The sequence below is a fragment of the Emydura macquarii genome, unplaced genomic scaffold (genome assembly GCF_026122565.2).
Source record: "Emydura macquarii macquarii isolate MOO-44397 ecotype Brisbane River unplaced genomic scaffold, CSIRO-AGI_Emac_v2 contig_1045, whole genome shotgun sequence".
Lineage (NCBI taxonomy): Eukaryota > Metazoa > Chordata > Testudines > Chelidae > Emydura > Emydura macquarii.
In genome coordinates this window covers 15,124,926-15,141,234 of record NW_027131182.1, presented here as the reverse complement: position 1 = coordinate 15,141,234, position 16,309 = coordinate 15,124,926, and the positions used below count along the sequence as shown (strand labels likewise).

General features: G+C 40.8%; 1 protein-coding gene across 2 annotated transcripts in view; it reads left to right on the top strand.

Moving 5' to 3' along the window:
* Positions 1-5,699: 5,699 nt before the first annotated feature.
* LIFR (LIF receptor subunit alpha) overlaps positions 5,700-16,309 on the top strand; it is a 76,680-nt gene continuing 66,070 nt past the window's right edge. For both annotated transcript variants that reach the window (XM_067545552.1, XM_067545551.1), the window contains exon 1: positions 5,700-5,832. The gene's annotated coding sequence lies outside the window, so the exon portion shown is untranslated. The remainder of the gene's footprint in view (positions 5,833-16,309) is intronic.

Sequence of the window (16,309 nt, the reverse complement as noted above, 5' to 3'; positions counted from 1 at the left end):
TCTCTAATGATGGAGAGAAATCTTTATCGCTTAAAAGTCTTAATTATGGAATTCCTTAGAGGGTACTCTGGCCCCAGAATAGCTCTGGAAGCAGCTTGGCAACACACAGATGTTTCCACTGAGATCTCTTGGGCAAAAGCTATTGCCTTATGAATGCACCAAAAATATATCCACTATTCAATGTATCTAAAAACCTATTCTTGCAAGAATGATGGCTTCTTTAAAAGGGCCTGCTCTGTTCCCATTGTAGTCAATGTGAGTTTTGCAATTGACTTCAATGAGAGCAGACACTGAGGCCCCAAATTTGCCTTCTTGTTAACTGTATTATAAATATAACTTTTAGAAGAATCATATTTACTAGGCATTATAAATTCAATAAAAAAGACTTGCCTGTCACTTCCAAAAAGCCCTCCAAGACCAAGTGTTTTTATTTGCACAGTGTCATGTGTACTGGCATCAACTAATAGGCTTGGCAATATTTTAAAATGTTCATATAATGTATTTGGCAAAACTCCATACACTATCAAATGTGCATAACACAGAGTATGCACAATATTAATTACTTCTCAGCACATCACTTCTCTCGTATTCTTCATTAGCTGGAGGAAAGTTATTGCCAAATACAACTGCGGAAATGGGAAACAATGCATAGAGAAGTCCCGCACCGTTAAGTCATCCGTTTCTTTTCCCTGTCATAAATAAACTCAACATGCCTTTAAAGGCAAGACCAAATGGCTCCAGGAAATTCTCATTAAGGAAAATGCCCCTGCCTGTGCTGCTCACTTTCATTTGACATTTGCAACCCGCTGAGAAGTTTTCTCTGATCTAGACAACAGAGAAGTTAATTTATAAGTAATAACCAATAAAACAAGCTAGCTAGCATGTTACCAACAGGAATTTGAATCCTCTTCACTGGCTGTCCAGAATGCTAATACTCAAAGGTTTGACCTTGCTTCTATTAAAGCCAGTGACAAAATTTCCATCAGGCCTCATGCTTCTGCACTTTGTTTATGAAGGCACAGTATATTTTCTAATAACCTCAGCCTTCAAGGCAGCAAGATTATTGGGAAACCAGAGATAAGGCAACAAATAAAATAAATGCCCTAAAGGTAAAAGGCAATATATGCAGATAAGTTTTGCTTTAACTGTGGCAGCTGTGCTATGTTATGAAGGGAGAGGAACCAAGATAAGACAGGATGCAAAAAAAAAAAAAGTTGTGTTTGTGTAAGTGTGTTGTTTGCTGCAGATCAGGAGCAGCAGAGTGCGAAAGATAAGCCAAGCCTTTCATCTGCAGAATATTTGTATTAAAATTGTCACATTTAATACAAAATATATAGTACTCTAAAAATGGGCATGTGGTTTATACAGTGCTTAATTTGTAATGAAAGAGGTGCCAGGGCTCAAGCAATTAGGTGCTGGGACTCAAGCAATTTTTTTACTTTCATAACTGACGTGCTGACAGAGGTGCTGGGGCTATGAACTGCCAAGCCTAGAGGTTCTTGGTGCTCAGCCATGGCAAGTCCTGGAATAAATTAAGCACTGGTTTATACCATTATCACTGTAAAACGTGTGCACAAAAGATGATGTATTAAAGGAACATTGTCAAATTTCAAAGCATACATTAAAAAAAAATTGACACTCCTAATTTGAAAACCAATGAGGATTAAAAAGGAAAACGAATGACTTAGCTGATGCTACAGGGAGAACAATGAAACTGATTATGCACAGTGCTGTCAAATGCACAAAGGGCCAGATATACTATCCTTACTCCTGGTGAGTAGCTTACTCTATGAGCTATATGGGGCTATGTGTGTAGCAACTGCCACTTGGCTCTAGCAAGGGTAGCATTAACTGGTCTAAAGTAAGCAAACTGGAAAAAGAAATAAGATATTTTGTTTTCTAATCTCAGTTATAGTAAGCTCTTCCTTGTACCAATAGGTCAGATTGTGTCCCTCTGATCAGTGCATGGAGGGGAATCTGTGCATGTAAATCTCTATCCTGTGTAGAAAGGGGGGTCAGCTGTTTCCATAATAGGGAATCTGGGGTAGGATCCATCAGGAGGCAGCAGACATGGACTGGATAGGCGGTGGGCTGGAAAACGCAGTCCTGCATTCGATAAGCATAGGCCTGGTGGAGCGCACACAGAACACGTCTTCTTTCCCCTCCCATCCTTTAGTTCTGTGAACATTACCTGGAAAAGGCAATACAGCCCCAGGATGTAGTGTTTCTCACAGGACTATGAGGATTCCTGGCAGAATGGGTCAATTGCAACCACGCTGCCATTGAATGCTTGGTCCTGCCACCTACTTCTTTTGTATGGCTTGGGTAGGTAGCAACGATTACAAATTGATATCTAGATTTGATAGCCAACACATTGCTGCAGCAGTGAAGTAGCGAATGTCCTTCAGATCCCGGTGAGAGAACAAAGGGGACACTGAGATATGATGTGCTCCATCGTTTGTGACTGGTGACCACAGTCGCATACAGGGGTTTGCCTCAATTTCCATTTGAAGAGGGTTTGTCCACATCTCCCATGAGATGTTCTGATGCGATTCAATCTGCACCAGTTTTTCCAACATAAATCAAAACCTGGTGGTTCCTTGGCAGAGTCATTGATGAGCTGTTAGTTTTGAGCAGTCGAAACACTCCACTCTCCATTGAGCCTCAGCATCAAAGTTGAATGTAAGGGTCTTGATGTGATTCCCTAGATGGTTGTGGGATTTTAATCTCATCTTTTGGTGGGTTCTGCAGGTCATGGTTTAACGGGATCCTTGTGTTTGCATTGACATGGTTAAGAAAGCGAGATGTCTTGGCAGATCATCTAATCTGTGGAGGATGGATGTGTGATAAGACTGGGCGCTTGTCAACTGGGATTGATTTGAGCATCCCTGACACTATATGCATGGTGTTATTGAGTTGAATATCAAGCAGTTTAGTGTGACTGCTGTGAGACCACACTGGCGCACAGTATTCAGCTGCAGAGTGTACCAAGGCAATTGTTGTGATTCGTAGAGTCCGTGAACTGGAGCCCCATGATCTTCCGGCCAGTTTTCTAAGAAGCGCGACACAAAACCTGACCTTATTGCAAGTGTTCTCAAGGTATTGTTGGAAGGTCAAACTCCGGTCCAATATAACTCCAAGATACTTTATTTAGTCTCATGGCTGACACTGCATATCGAGTTTGATATTAGCCATTTTATTGTTCAGATGGAAAGCAGTCACCATTGGTTTTTTTTAGGTTAGGCCTAACTTTCCAGCCTTGGAAGTAGTCAGTCACTGTGTTAAGATCTCGGGTTAGAGTGCAGCTGATGGAATGGAGGCTTGTGTTGAGCTGTAAGTGCCGGGGACTGGACTAGATGACCTCTCAAGGTCCCTTTCGGTCCTATGATTCTATGAATGAGGGCCTGGCACCAGGGCTCCAGAGCTCATGTGGAGGCACAAGGCCTCTGTATGGATGGCTGGGGCACATTTGCAGATCCCTGGGATCTGCAGGCCACATAGATTATTCCACAGGAGGCAAACCATGGAACCTTGATAGAAAGGTGAGAATGGTGGGGACCTGCAAGGAAAACCTAGCAGTTATTCTCCCTTTAGCACTCTTTCTTGTATTGCCAGCACCTGTGATTTTTCTGATTCATCTCATGATTTTTTTCTTAATACCTCTGCTCCTGAAATCATGGGATTATGTGAGAATCTCAATTTTAATTTAAAAGAAAGCAAGTTTCTAGTCCTTATGGCTGTGGAGAAAAGTAGAAGAACGAGTCCCGGGGCTCAAAAACCAAGAGACAAATTAAAGGAATATAAAATTAATTACATTTTTAACATGTGGTGATTTTGTGAGGCCTGATCATGAATTTTGAATGCTTGGAGTTGGCAGTATTGGATCTATTCAAATAGTAGATAACAAAATGTTCAGTGTGATAATTTTTAACTGTTACACATAGCATCTAAAATTATTAAATCTAAGTTTTTAAAAATTAATCTAGCCTTGAGGTGCTTTTGAAAATCCTCTCTGCACCCAGATATCTGGCTGACTGACTACCTGGTCAGAGAGGGAAAACGTTGAAACTGACTATGCACAATGCTTTTAAATCTTTCTTCTTGTCCTTGGTTGATTACATTTGCTCTTCACTCGGCTAACTGTAAACTGAGTAGTCATTTCACACCTTTGCTTTTACTGCCAGTTTTTCTCTGGTTCTCATGCACTAGTTCAATACTACAATAGTTTGGTTGCAGACAAAGCAAAGAAATAATTAAGTGCACAACAAACCATTGATTTTTAATGTATTGAAAACTTTTAATACCAGCTTTGTTAAACATTCAAAAACAAATAGGCCTCCCACCCTCCTGCAAAGCCTATGTCCTTTCGAAGTGGCACTCTTAATCAAATATAATTGACAGTTTTGTAAAGTTAAGTCTTACAAAGCCCACAGACATATTTGTGTGAATTTTTAAACAATTAACTTTTGATCAAATAAATTTTTTCCTGCAACCTAAACTAAGCCTCAACCTTGGCAATGAGAGCTATAGGTGTGGGCCTTGTGTTCCCATCCACACATCATCACTAGGGCTCTGCAACCACAGGGGTCAGCTCAGGTAGTTTTCACTGAAGGATCAGGTAGCAATACTGCAGCTTGCGCAGGGTATGGTGAGACTAGAGTGAATCTGACAAATCTCTGGATGAGACAATGACTTGCAAAAAGCAAATTAACCACCGCACAAGGGCTAAACCAATTCACCCTTAATACTCGCAGGTTTATTAGTACCCAAGGTCATAAAATGCTGGGATTTTATTATGATTTTTAAACTTAACAATATTGCTTAGATAAAACTGCTGTACTCCTCGTTCGGGTGGCTTCATTTCTCTGTGCCTCAATTTCATTAGCCATGAAGTATGGATACTTATGTGTTTGGGTGACACCTCCCATATGCTAACAAACATAACGGAACGCACCTTCTTGTTAGGAAGCGCTTACCAGACAAGGACCTGATCCTGCAATCGGATCTGCGTGGGGGCCGCAATCCAGGAGCATAGCGGGGAAACGAGGACACTGACCATGCAGGGTGCTTTTAGAATCTTTCGTTGTTGTTGGCAGATTAATTTTTGCTCTTCACTCAGCTAACTGGACATTGAGTAGTCCTGCCTCTCCGATGGCGGGATCAGGGCCTCAAAGCCAGAGGGAGGAGGAGGGGGAAAGGCGGCGATCAGAGTGTTTAGAACAGCCCAATGATTTGTTTTTATCTTTTTGTGACACCGGTTCCAACAAGTCCCCGCCTCTATCCCCGTGCTACTGGGAGAGCTACAGAAAGAAGGGTCCGATCCGCAGGAGACAGCGGGTCCCAGGGACGTATCATTGCTGCTGTGCGGCACCGGCCGGCTCCGGGCAGGAGAAGTAACTGTGTCCGGGCCCAGCGCAGAGTCAAACCCTGGTGGCGCCCCTGGCACTGCGCTGCAGCGAGGCCTCCTCCCCCTGCCGGCTGGGCACAGGCCGGGCAGCCGCCGCCTCGGGGCTGGATCCCGAGCCTGCCTGCTGCGGCTGTGTCCACGCTAGTAGCAGCCGCTCCAGCGCGCAGGCTCCGCTCGCATCTATCCATCCCTCGGGAGACGCCTGCCCCCGCAGTCCCCTCCCCGCCTTCCTGCCCCGGCCGGGCCCGGCTGCGCAGCGCAGCGCAGCAGAGCCGGCGGCGGGGGCGGGAGAGGTAGCGGTAGCGGCAGCTGCAGGAGCAGCAGCCGGAGCTGGGCCCGTGCGCTATGGCTCTGGAGCGCCCCGCTTAGCGGCTGCTCTGGGCTCGCCGCCCCGCCGGACGAGGCTGCAGGAGAGGCGCTAGCGGGTGAGTGCGTGTCGGCGGAGGGGCCCGGCCGGGCTGTGGGGAGAGGGACCGATTCCAAGGGCTGCTCTCCCGGCCCGGGGGGGGAAGAGCTCTCCCAGTCCCCAGGCTGACCCTGGGCCCCCTCCCGCTGGCAGCAGAGCCCCCGCCTCCCTCCCCAACACGCAGCGCTGAGACGCCTCTGTGCGCCCCGCAGCCCAGGTCTGAGAAATGTCCCGTTACCCCATAGGTGACTGGGGGAGACCCACGGCCAGGGGGGGCCCGGGACCCCGTGAGACACGCGGCTCCAGGAGCAGAGGGTCCACGCGGTCCCTGCTGTTCTCCAGGGAGCAATCGTGTGTCGGCGGCGCTGCCTCTCCTCCCGTCCCAGCCCGCTTAGGTCACTGCCGTTGTCATTTGGCTCCAGGCGGGGGTCTGGAGCCGGCGCCGGGCTGCTTTCCTGACCCATCTTCCCAAACGGTTAGGAGGTGGCTCTGGCTGTTTACACGCGGGTAAGGGGAAACTCGGCGCTGGCGGTCGCTGATGTTTCTAAGCAGTTCTTTGTGGGTGGAAATGTGGGAATGAGTTTCTGGCTCTTCTGTGTTGTTGTTCGGTCCCAAAACGGGGGGTGGGGAGGAGGGAAGGAGATGATTTTGCTGGAGAAACTGTATCCTTTAAGAGGCTTTTAGTTTCAGAATGAAGAATAGTTGTCAAATAACACTTTATAAAAAATCATTGACACCCCCCCCTGTCAACTAGTATTGGAGGGTAAATAAATGCCCACTGTATGCTGTAAAGGAATGACTCGTTGAAAACTTCATAAACTCCTAAAGGTGTCAGCTCCATTTCTGAGGATCTCTTATGCCTCTGCTCCCAACCTGAGCCAGCTACTGAGTTTTATTTTGTAAATATTTATTCCTTATTCAGGACTGCAGTTGATAGATTGTTTCTGTAGTTATTAAATTCTTGAAAGCAAAATGTAAACAAAAGGTATGTTGAGTAAGTAGTGTACACACCTCCCTTTTTATTTGTTGTTGTTAGATGAGGTTTTTGAGGGGAATTTGGAATATGTATGAATAATTTAGTTCAATTAGTCATTATGTGGGAAATTCTTAGGCATGTGGATGCAATATGAATCTGGTTCTAAAAGCTGTACACTTGGATTATTTATTCCATGCAGTTTTGTATCAGTACAGGACTATATACTGTCCTAGATCTGTGGTGGGACTTTATGTGCCCATTTTAGTTTTAAGTGCTCGCTGAATCATAGAAGTATAGGACTTGAAGGGACCTTGATAAATCCATCTAGCACAGTTCCCTGCACGGAGGCAGGACTAAGTATTATCTAGACCATCCCTAACAAGTGTTTGTCTAACCTGTTTTTAAAAACCTCTAATGACAGAGATACCATAACCACCTTAGGCGTAGGTAATTTGTTTCAGTGCTTTACTGCTCTTACAGTTAGGAAGTTTTTTCGAACGTTTAACCTAAATCTCCTTTGCTGCAATTTAAGCCCAGTACTTTTTGTCCTGTCCTCGGTGGTTATGGAGAACAATTTATCATGTTCCTCTTCCTAACAACTTTTTATGTACTTGAAGACTGTTATTTTGTCCCCCTCAGTCTTCTCTTCGCCAGACTAAACAAACCCATTGTTTTCAGTTTTTCCATGTAGGCCATGTATTATAGACCTTTAATCATTTTTATTGTTCTCCTCTGGACTTTCTTCATTTTGTCCACATCTTTCCTGAAATGTGGTGCCCAGAACTGGACACAATTCTCCAGTTGAGGCCTTCCCAGTGCTGAACAGAGTCTTGTGTCTTACTTACAACACTGCTGCTAATACATCCCAGAACGATGTTTGCTTTTTTTCAGCAGCAGTATTACATTGTTGACTCATATTCAATTTGTGATCCACTAAAACCCCCAGATCTTTTTCTGTAGTACTCCTTCCTAGGCAGTCATTTCCCATTGTGTATTTATGCAGTTGTTTATTCCTTCCTAACTATAATACTTTGCGTTTGTCCTTATTGAATTTCATCTTATTTATTTCAGACCATTATTCCAGCTTGTCATACATATTTCTTTTTAAAATGCAAAACAAAAATGATCAATTTTATAATATTTGAAGTGGCTTGGAAGAGAGAAATCTACAGTATCTTGACTTAAAATTCAGATGTAAGTAAATTTGACTCAGAACCAACAATATTGTATTATAGATGCTCTCTCTCCTCTGCCTAAAAGGATTTATAAGTTATAGTGATATATAGGACTTGATTCCCGTTCTATTGAAGTCAGTGATGAACTGCCTATTAACTTCTTTGTCAGCAGGATTACACCTATGGATAAATACTAGTAATTATCTTAGATCAAGTGCCAGAAGCAGCTGTCAGCCTTCTTGCCAGGAATTGTCATTCCCACTTTTTTATAGAGATTTTCAGATTTAAAAACACTTAAACTTTTTGTATCAAAGTACCGTAAAAACAGTCTCCTATATCATAAACAAATTGGACAGGTCCCTATTGCCCTGTGAAGGTAGGCTGACTACTCTCAAGCACAAAACTGCCTAATACCTCTTATTAAAGTCCATATGGTTACCAAGTTTAAGTAGTCTTGATTGTTTTTCTCATCCCAATTGGAAGTCTCTTCTTCCTCTTCACTTTTTCTGCAAAATAATACCGTATTTAAATTCTTCTTATAGTTCTCTCAAACCTTACAAGCATTAGTTCTGGCCTATTGAATGACCTTGAACAGATGATCAGACGTAACTGTTTTAGTACCTCAGAGGTAGCTTAAATGTTAAGTCCTATCACCTCTCAGCCATTTTCTATCAAGATTTAACAATTCTAATTGTACCAATTTCTCATGTTATAATTCACATAGGAACCATAGGTGTGAATGGGTTTTTTTACAAGTAGATGAAGAAAATTGCTGCCCTGCGGATCTTACAGTCTAAGCCATTATCCTGCAAACATTTACGCATGTGCTTATCTTTACTACCATGGATTTCAATGGGACTACTCACAGTAGCAAAGTTAAGCACATGCATAAGTGTTTGCAGGATCAAGACAGACCAAGAATGAGAGATAGTAGGGGCTGGGGAAAGAGAACAGTCAATACCAGGGGTGGGTCCATGGAATTTTACTGTTTCTGAATGCACTTGTTAACCATTATGACTGGTGAAGACTATGGCAAGCCACATTCAGCTAACTGTGATTATTTAGCTAGAAATACTGCTGTTGGGGGACTATAGTTTTCTGTGCAGAGATCAGATCATTTGAGTTAGTTGACTCTGCTTGTTTCTTGTTGGTTACACAGGTGTAAATCCCTCCTTATCACCATTTAATTTTTTCATCATCTTTGAATCACCTTTGATAAATCTCTTCTCTCCAGTTTTTAACTGTATCTTTTATCAAATATAGTGACCTGAAATGAACAGTCTGGGTCTTAGCAAATATTGTACCCAGTCTATTTGCAGATGCACAAGGAAAAAGAGACTTCCACACTCATCCTTTGGTCCTCTAGGCAGGGGCAGAATACAAGGAAGTCCTCTGTTAGCATCTCCAAATGGTGTGGAACCATGACCAATGAGCCAGCTGTGTCCTGGGGTGGGGATTCTCTTTCCAAGAGATGTAGATATCTATGGATAAACTTGCATATTTATGGTCATAAAGCCACTGCTACAGTGTCTTTAACCCAGAAATTAAGGGTTCTGAATATTTTAAAGGGTTTGTTGTAGGATGGGAAGTGCTGCAATAAAAACAAGATAGTAAACTTGTCTGTGTGAAATGTCAAGTTAAAAATAGACTGGTGGTTCAATAGTAGGTGTTTTTTTTGTTTGTTTGTTTTTTTTTTTTAAATGGTAGGGCAAGTTCATAAAAAGCTAGTCTTATTTTTTTAAACATACATTTTATACTGGTACTGTGGTGTAGAATTAGTTGATTGCAAGATCAGTGCAACTGGATTAAGTTTTCATACAGGTGACTCAGTAGATGATGTGTTTAGATACATGGGGTTTTTTTTCTTCCATTTATATTTGTATTACATTCCCTCAAGAGCTGGAGAATCTTTTTATTTATGTATTAATTTGGAATAGGAATGCTGATTTTTTATGGCAGTTGTAGCCACTCCTTTCTGTGTAGTTCTAAAGCATGTTGGGGCATATTTGTCCTTGTTTTCCTCCAACAATCTTGTCATATGCATTCCTATTAAAAAAAGAAAACTACCTTGAAATAAGCTACTATCCTTTTTTGTGTGTGTTAACCATCACTATCATATAGTGGAAGGAAGAAATGGGGGGGATAGGAAGCTTTCTAAAACAATGCAAAAGGATTTAAAATAACATAAATTTGGCCAATTGTTTTACACTAAAAACCCACATTGGAGTCTTGGACTCAGAATCTATTTTGAAGCATGAGGAAGGTTTAATTAAGTATGGTGAACTACAAAGGGATATAATTATGCAAATGAGGTTGAAAACTCATTGCTCAGAACAACAATGATATAACTTACCTAGATCGGTAGAACTAGACAGGGATGGACCATCTCTTTGTTCTGTATTTTTACAGTACCTAGAGCAGTGGGGTCCTGGTCCATAACTAGGGCTCCAATACAAATACTGCAATACAAATATTAAATAATAAGAAATACCTGGGGAGAACTAGGCCTTCTGACTTGATACATTAAATGATATGGGAGCATTGATTTGTTTCTCTTTTTGTATGTGTTACCGATTTGGTTACTGATTTTTGGCATGCACTATGTAGCATGCCTCTGAACTGAGGGCAGTCGTGCAATGGGAGAACAAAATTAAATAACGTGTCTGGCTTGTGGCTCAAATAGGGTCGATTTTAGTTGCATCTCTCTCAATCCAGCAGCTGTCCCTATACCCTCATAAATACTAAAGTGAACACATGAAAAAATTTCAGTCCAAATGATGGAGCTGCAATTAGCATGCTGCTGCTCCTGTTGATTTTATTACTGCTTGTATTGCTCTAGTGGCTTAATGACCTCTTGAGTTAGGCAGTGTGCAAACACTCAAGAAGACCCAAGATCTTAGTCTATTTAATGTTGAAATTACCCTTCTGCTTTCTTTTTTGTAGGCAAACAGCCAAACTTTAGGCTTTCAGTGCCTGATCCAAGATTGTCCCCAGGAGGAATCTCCCATTAGTTCCCATAAAGACTAGGAACTCTGCATGTTTCTGTTTGTGGAGTTTCCTTTTGAATATCATTGTCCTCCCTCCCCATGGAACACATGGAATATTCAGACCCCTGACCTTACAGATCACTTGAGTTCAGCCTGGATTTCAGGGAAAATGCAAGAATTCACATTTTTGGCAGTGACTTACTCCGTGGTTACTTCACTTCAGTCTCCGTACCAGCCACTACCTCTGGAATCTTCCTTATTAGGAGGGAGCGTGAGGGCTGGGTCTAAACTAAAATTACTCCCATGAATAGAAACTTAGATCAGGAATCTCTCTGGGTTTCAGGACATAAAATTCCTGAAGAGTCTCTGTCTGCCAACCCTCCTCTTCCACTCACATTGCAGAACTATTATGTAGGTAATTTCAAGAGAGAATGTGCAGCAGAGACAGGTCTTCCTTCCCGCGAAGGCTGGGATCTGCTGGTGTTTTGGGTGTGAGTCTCCCCAAGATGGTGGGGGCCATGAATTAGGCCACATTTATAAAATGCATCCCCTGGGGGGCAGGGACAACACTGTAACTACTTCCTACTCTTCCCTCTCTCTATGTAGTAAACTTTACCTTGAAAAAGAGTCCCCACCACATTCATACAAAAACCAAACAAATAGTTCGTTCACTAAAGAAGTTCCCTGATTGTGGTGCTGATTGCGACCAGATGGCACACGTCTCACGTGGAGATATTGTGTGCATGTTGAATCTTAAGAGAGGGCTGACACACTTCTTACTTGCAAAATTGAATTCAGGGACCTGTTCCCATTGCAACAGGTGCTAATACTTGCAACACCAAACAATGCAGAGCTGTATTCCCAGCCACAGGGAGTCTGAAGCTGTCACTCTTCAGATAACTGAAGGAGGGTTTTGTGAGTTCAGTATTAGGGCAGGTCTACACTAGAAATGTGTGCTAGTACAATAATATTGGTTAGCCCTACTGTAGAAGTAGTTGCACTGACAATAAAAGTGCATTTGCTAGTATAGCTTGTTTCATTTAGGGAAGTGGTATAAACTATTACAACCTGCATCTATGCTAGGAGGGATCTACATTTAGGCTAGTGTAGATTAGCTTTAGGAATCTGTAGTGTGTTCTTATGGTACTACATAAATGAGAAATATTTGTGTTCATTTCTGGATTGTAAACATTTAAGAGGCACTTCAGTATGCCTTTAAACTACACAGCTCATTTTCATCAACATTCACAATTTACCTGGTGAAGTTAGCTAATGCTCAGATAACTGAGCACATTACAGGGATAGTAACTGGGTGAAATTCTGTGACTTGTGATTTATAGGAGGTCAGAATAGATAATCAAATTGTACCCTTTGGCTTTAAAATGTCTAAATACGGACTTACAAAATAACTCTTGAATAATAATTGCTGTTAATACAGGAGAGCAGAAGTACTGCTTATGTCTAATGAAATTTAGAAGAAAATTAGGTTGCCCAGTATTATCTGGTCTCGCTCTGACTCTGCTGGCTCAGAGGTGGACAGGAGTTACAAGCATCCTTTTTTACAGGGTAAAGCTCTCAGACTAATCTTTTCATATTATTTCAAGGTTTGGAGCAGCTTTAGGGAGCTTGCGGTGAAAAAGACAGACATTTAACCTCTAAGGCTTTAGACCCACTCTGGAACTAGAAGAAAGGAGAGAAGCTTTTTATTTCCTTGAAAGAGTGTGGGATATTTTTTAAAACTTTTATTACGTGTTGTGTGTGTTTGCTATGGAACTTTAAAAAACCCCCATCGCAATCTTAATGTGAGCTGGACAAAGTGTCTCCAAGAAAACATCTGTCAGGGTTTTTTTTGGAGGTTTTGAAGGCAGCACCTTTTGTCTGTCTGATGTCTACTTGTCCTCAACCTGTCTCCCTTTTCCCCCTGCCCCCTCAGGAAAAAGAAGATAGAGCTATTGAGAATCCTTGGTACGTAAGGCTCTAGGCATATAACAGTTCATCTGCTTGAAGCGTGAGTTGTTAATATTGCAGGAGATCCCAATATAGAACAATATTCTCACATCATCCATATTACAGATGGTTGTCTGTTTTTTTCCCCAGTGAAATGATATGACATGTTCATAAGAGGATCTGTTTGACCAAATGCTGTCTCACAGGTCAAACAGAGGATAATTTCTCTTAGACATCAGCTTTATAACAAATTTGGCACCCTATACTACAAATCTTTCTTCAGAGCTTTGCTGGATTGGCACCTTCCATGCTGCCTTCTATAGGCCCTTTTATTCTTAGATTAATGGATTTTTGTTTTAAAGGCCAGAAGGGACTAATGTGATCATCTAATCGGACCTTCATCATAATGCAGACTACAGAACTTCACCCAGTAATTCCTCCATCAAACCCATAATTTCTGGGTGATCATATCTTTTAGAAAGACATCCAATCTTGATTTATAGTGATAAAGAATCTGCCTCATCACTAGGTCAATTGTTCTGAGAGTTAATCATCTTCCCTGTTTACAAAATTTCACCTTATTTTTAGTCCAGATTTGTCTAGCTTTAGCTTCCAGCGATTGGATCTTGTTTATGCCCTCCACCTGCTACAATAAAGAGCTCTACTGTCAGAAATCTTCTCTCCATGTGAGTACTTGTAAATGATCATCAAGTCACATTAAGCTTCTCGTGGATGAAGTAGATAGATGGAGCTTCTTGTGGTCTCTTGCAGTAGGGCATGGTACAGACCGTTAGCTGCTCTTGTAGTTCTTCTTTTGTAGGGCCCATTTTTAGGAGAGTATGTTTGATTCTGCAAGAGATTGGACCCAGTTTTTATTTAAATGATTTCTATCACTAACTTATACAATTCTATTTGTAAATTTACCCTTTATTCTCTTGAGTTATGGTACCTCACTGTACCACGTTGTTACTATAAGGAATATAACACTTCTAAGACCACAAGGCCTTATGTATTAAGATTGACACAATTTTGGGCTGTGTTTGTTCTTTGTTTTATAAAACCAGCAGGTGGGGGGGGGGGGGGGGGGGGGGTTTGTATGTGTGTATTCAGACGGGTAAGGATATTGAGTGTAAATGGCCTATATTAGAAAATTGCTGATTGAAAACATGACTGGATTTAATTACTGGTATTATACTCCCATGAATAGTATTACTGTATTTCTTTTCTGTGTAGTTCATCTTTGATATTTCAGAAACTATTATTATTCTATTATTCTAAGGTTTTAGTTCTTATTTTGTTGAGGACTTCAAACAAATCGTGGAAGCTGAAAAAGAGTAAGTTCTGTGTTTTACAATAGCTTGTTGCAATGGGAGTCAATAGAGACAAAGTCAACTTGAAAATAACTTTGAACTTTAAAAAAATTGTTTATTTGAAGTACTACATCTATCCTAGTTCCTTTGTGGATTTAGAAATACATTTTCCTGTTTTCTACATTTTTTCCCCTTCAGTTACTGTATGAAGAACCCCTTCAAGCAGGGAAAACTGATTTAGGCCCTAACTCTGCAAAATACATATGCACACAACTAAGTGTTTGTATTATCGGGACCTAAATGATTATCGGCAAAGTGCTGTCAAATAAACTGTTTTTTTACTTTACCAGTTACAGTAAGCATAAATACTTCTGTAAAAATCATAAACAAACAAATGTTTTTGTTGAAAATATTCATTTAATCACTGTACTATATTAATCTTAATGTGTGCTGCTTTGTTCTTTGAATTCTGTGCAAACACAAGAAGTTATTTTTCTTTTTGTTGCTCTTTTTCATTGTTAGCACACACTGGGGAAGTACCCACATAGAACACTTTATTGCAGAGTTTGTACAAAAAATAAGGTTTTGAGGTTCTTTTTCTTACCCTTCTGATCTAACGTTTATTGAGGTTAATCAATATTCCATGCTATATTAGGAATTTATCCTTCAAATACTTAGTGTAAAACTTACTGCTGCAAGTGGTCCCTTGAAAATAATGGGTCTACTCATGGTACTTAGCACAGTGTTTGCAGGATCAATGTCTCAGTGGTTATATGAAATAAAATGTCATTTTCCCTTTTTATGCATACTTATACACAAGTGTTTGTTTACAGTGTTTTGTTTGAAAGCTTCCATCTTTGACCAACAGAAATTGATCCCCAATAAAAGATATTATGTCATCCACCTTGTCTCTATCATATCCTGGGACCAACATGTCTACCACAACACAACATACAAATAAACCCACATACCTTTATCCGTACCCCTACAGGCTTTCAGTTTTGCTCTTAATGCTTTAGCGGCTAGGCCTGTCTTAATAGAATTTAGGAGTGAGCCTTCTTCCATCACAGGAGTATGCAAAATCAGCCTAATATACAGTGCAAACATTTGTAAGCATGTGTTTATTAATCTGAGTAAAATTAGTCATATGCTTGTGTTTGCAAGATTGGGTCCAGGGTGCATGACTGGGTCTGTGTGGGGGGTTACAAAGGTTTACAATATTTATATAAGATCAGCTGTAGCATAATTGTAGAACAGCATTCCAAGGCCCTTCAGACACCTTCCTTTTTTCAGTAACTGGCACAGATAATCTTTAATTATTCCATGATTTGAATACATTTATAGTGTTTTCCTGGGTTGCTATAAACTAAATCCAGTTATTGGCAATGTTAATTTCCTTTGAAGGTGATTTAAGTTTGCAGTCCAAAATACTGGGTATGGAAAATCTTCTAGAGATTTAAAAAAAACAAAAACAAAACCTTTTTTACAAGCCCCAAAGGTAAAGTGGTTTGTTTGTTTGTTTGAAATTAATTTGAGTTACTTGAAAACAAAGTATATTTGATGTCATGTGTCAGGTACTGGGGAAGAGGTTGAGTGATGAGAAATCCATATTAATACCAGAAGTGCAAAAAGAGCAAATGTTTCCAAGTAAAACAATTATCTTTATGCCCCTATTGTTCTCTAAAAGCATATTGTACAGCAAATCTAGTGAGAAGCTTTGAGAACCTGGTTTGCTGGTATGTATGTTATATTGCCACCACATGCTCTATATTGTGCTATCAGCAGTCTTATGCATACATGTAATAATTTACATTGAAATAAATTTTGCATGTGTAATGACTACAGGGATCCTATGGGTAGATCTTCACTATGCAAGGTTATAGAACTGAAATAACACTTTCCAAAGGCTTTGAGGGTTGGGTTTCAAATGTTAAGTGGGTTTTATGACTCTTGCTTTCTGGTGAGCTATTCACATGCTTTTTGCTGAACAGGAATATTTCACACACAAAAAAGACAATTGTGACTATATTGAAGTGTTACACCATGAAATTCCAACTAGTTGTGTTACACATGTCTGAATTTAGAAAAGTAAGATAATTGC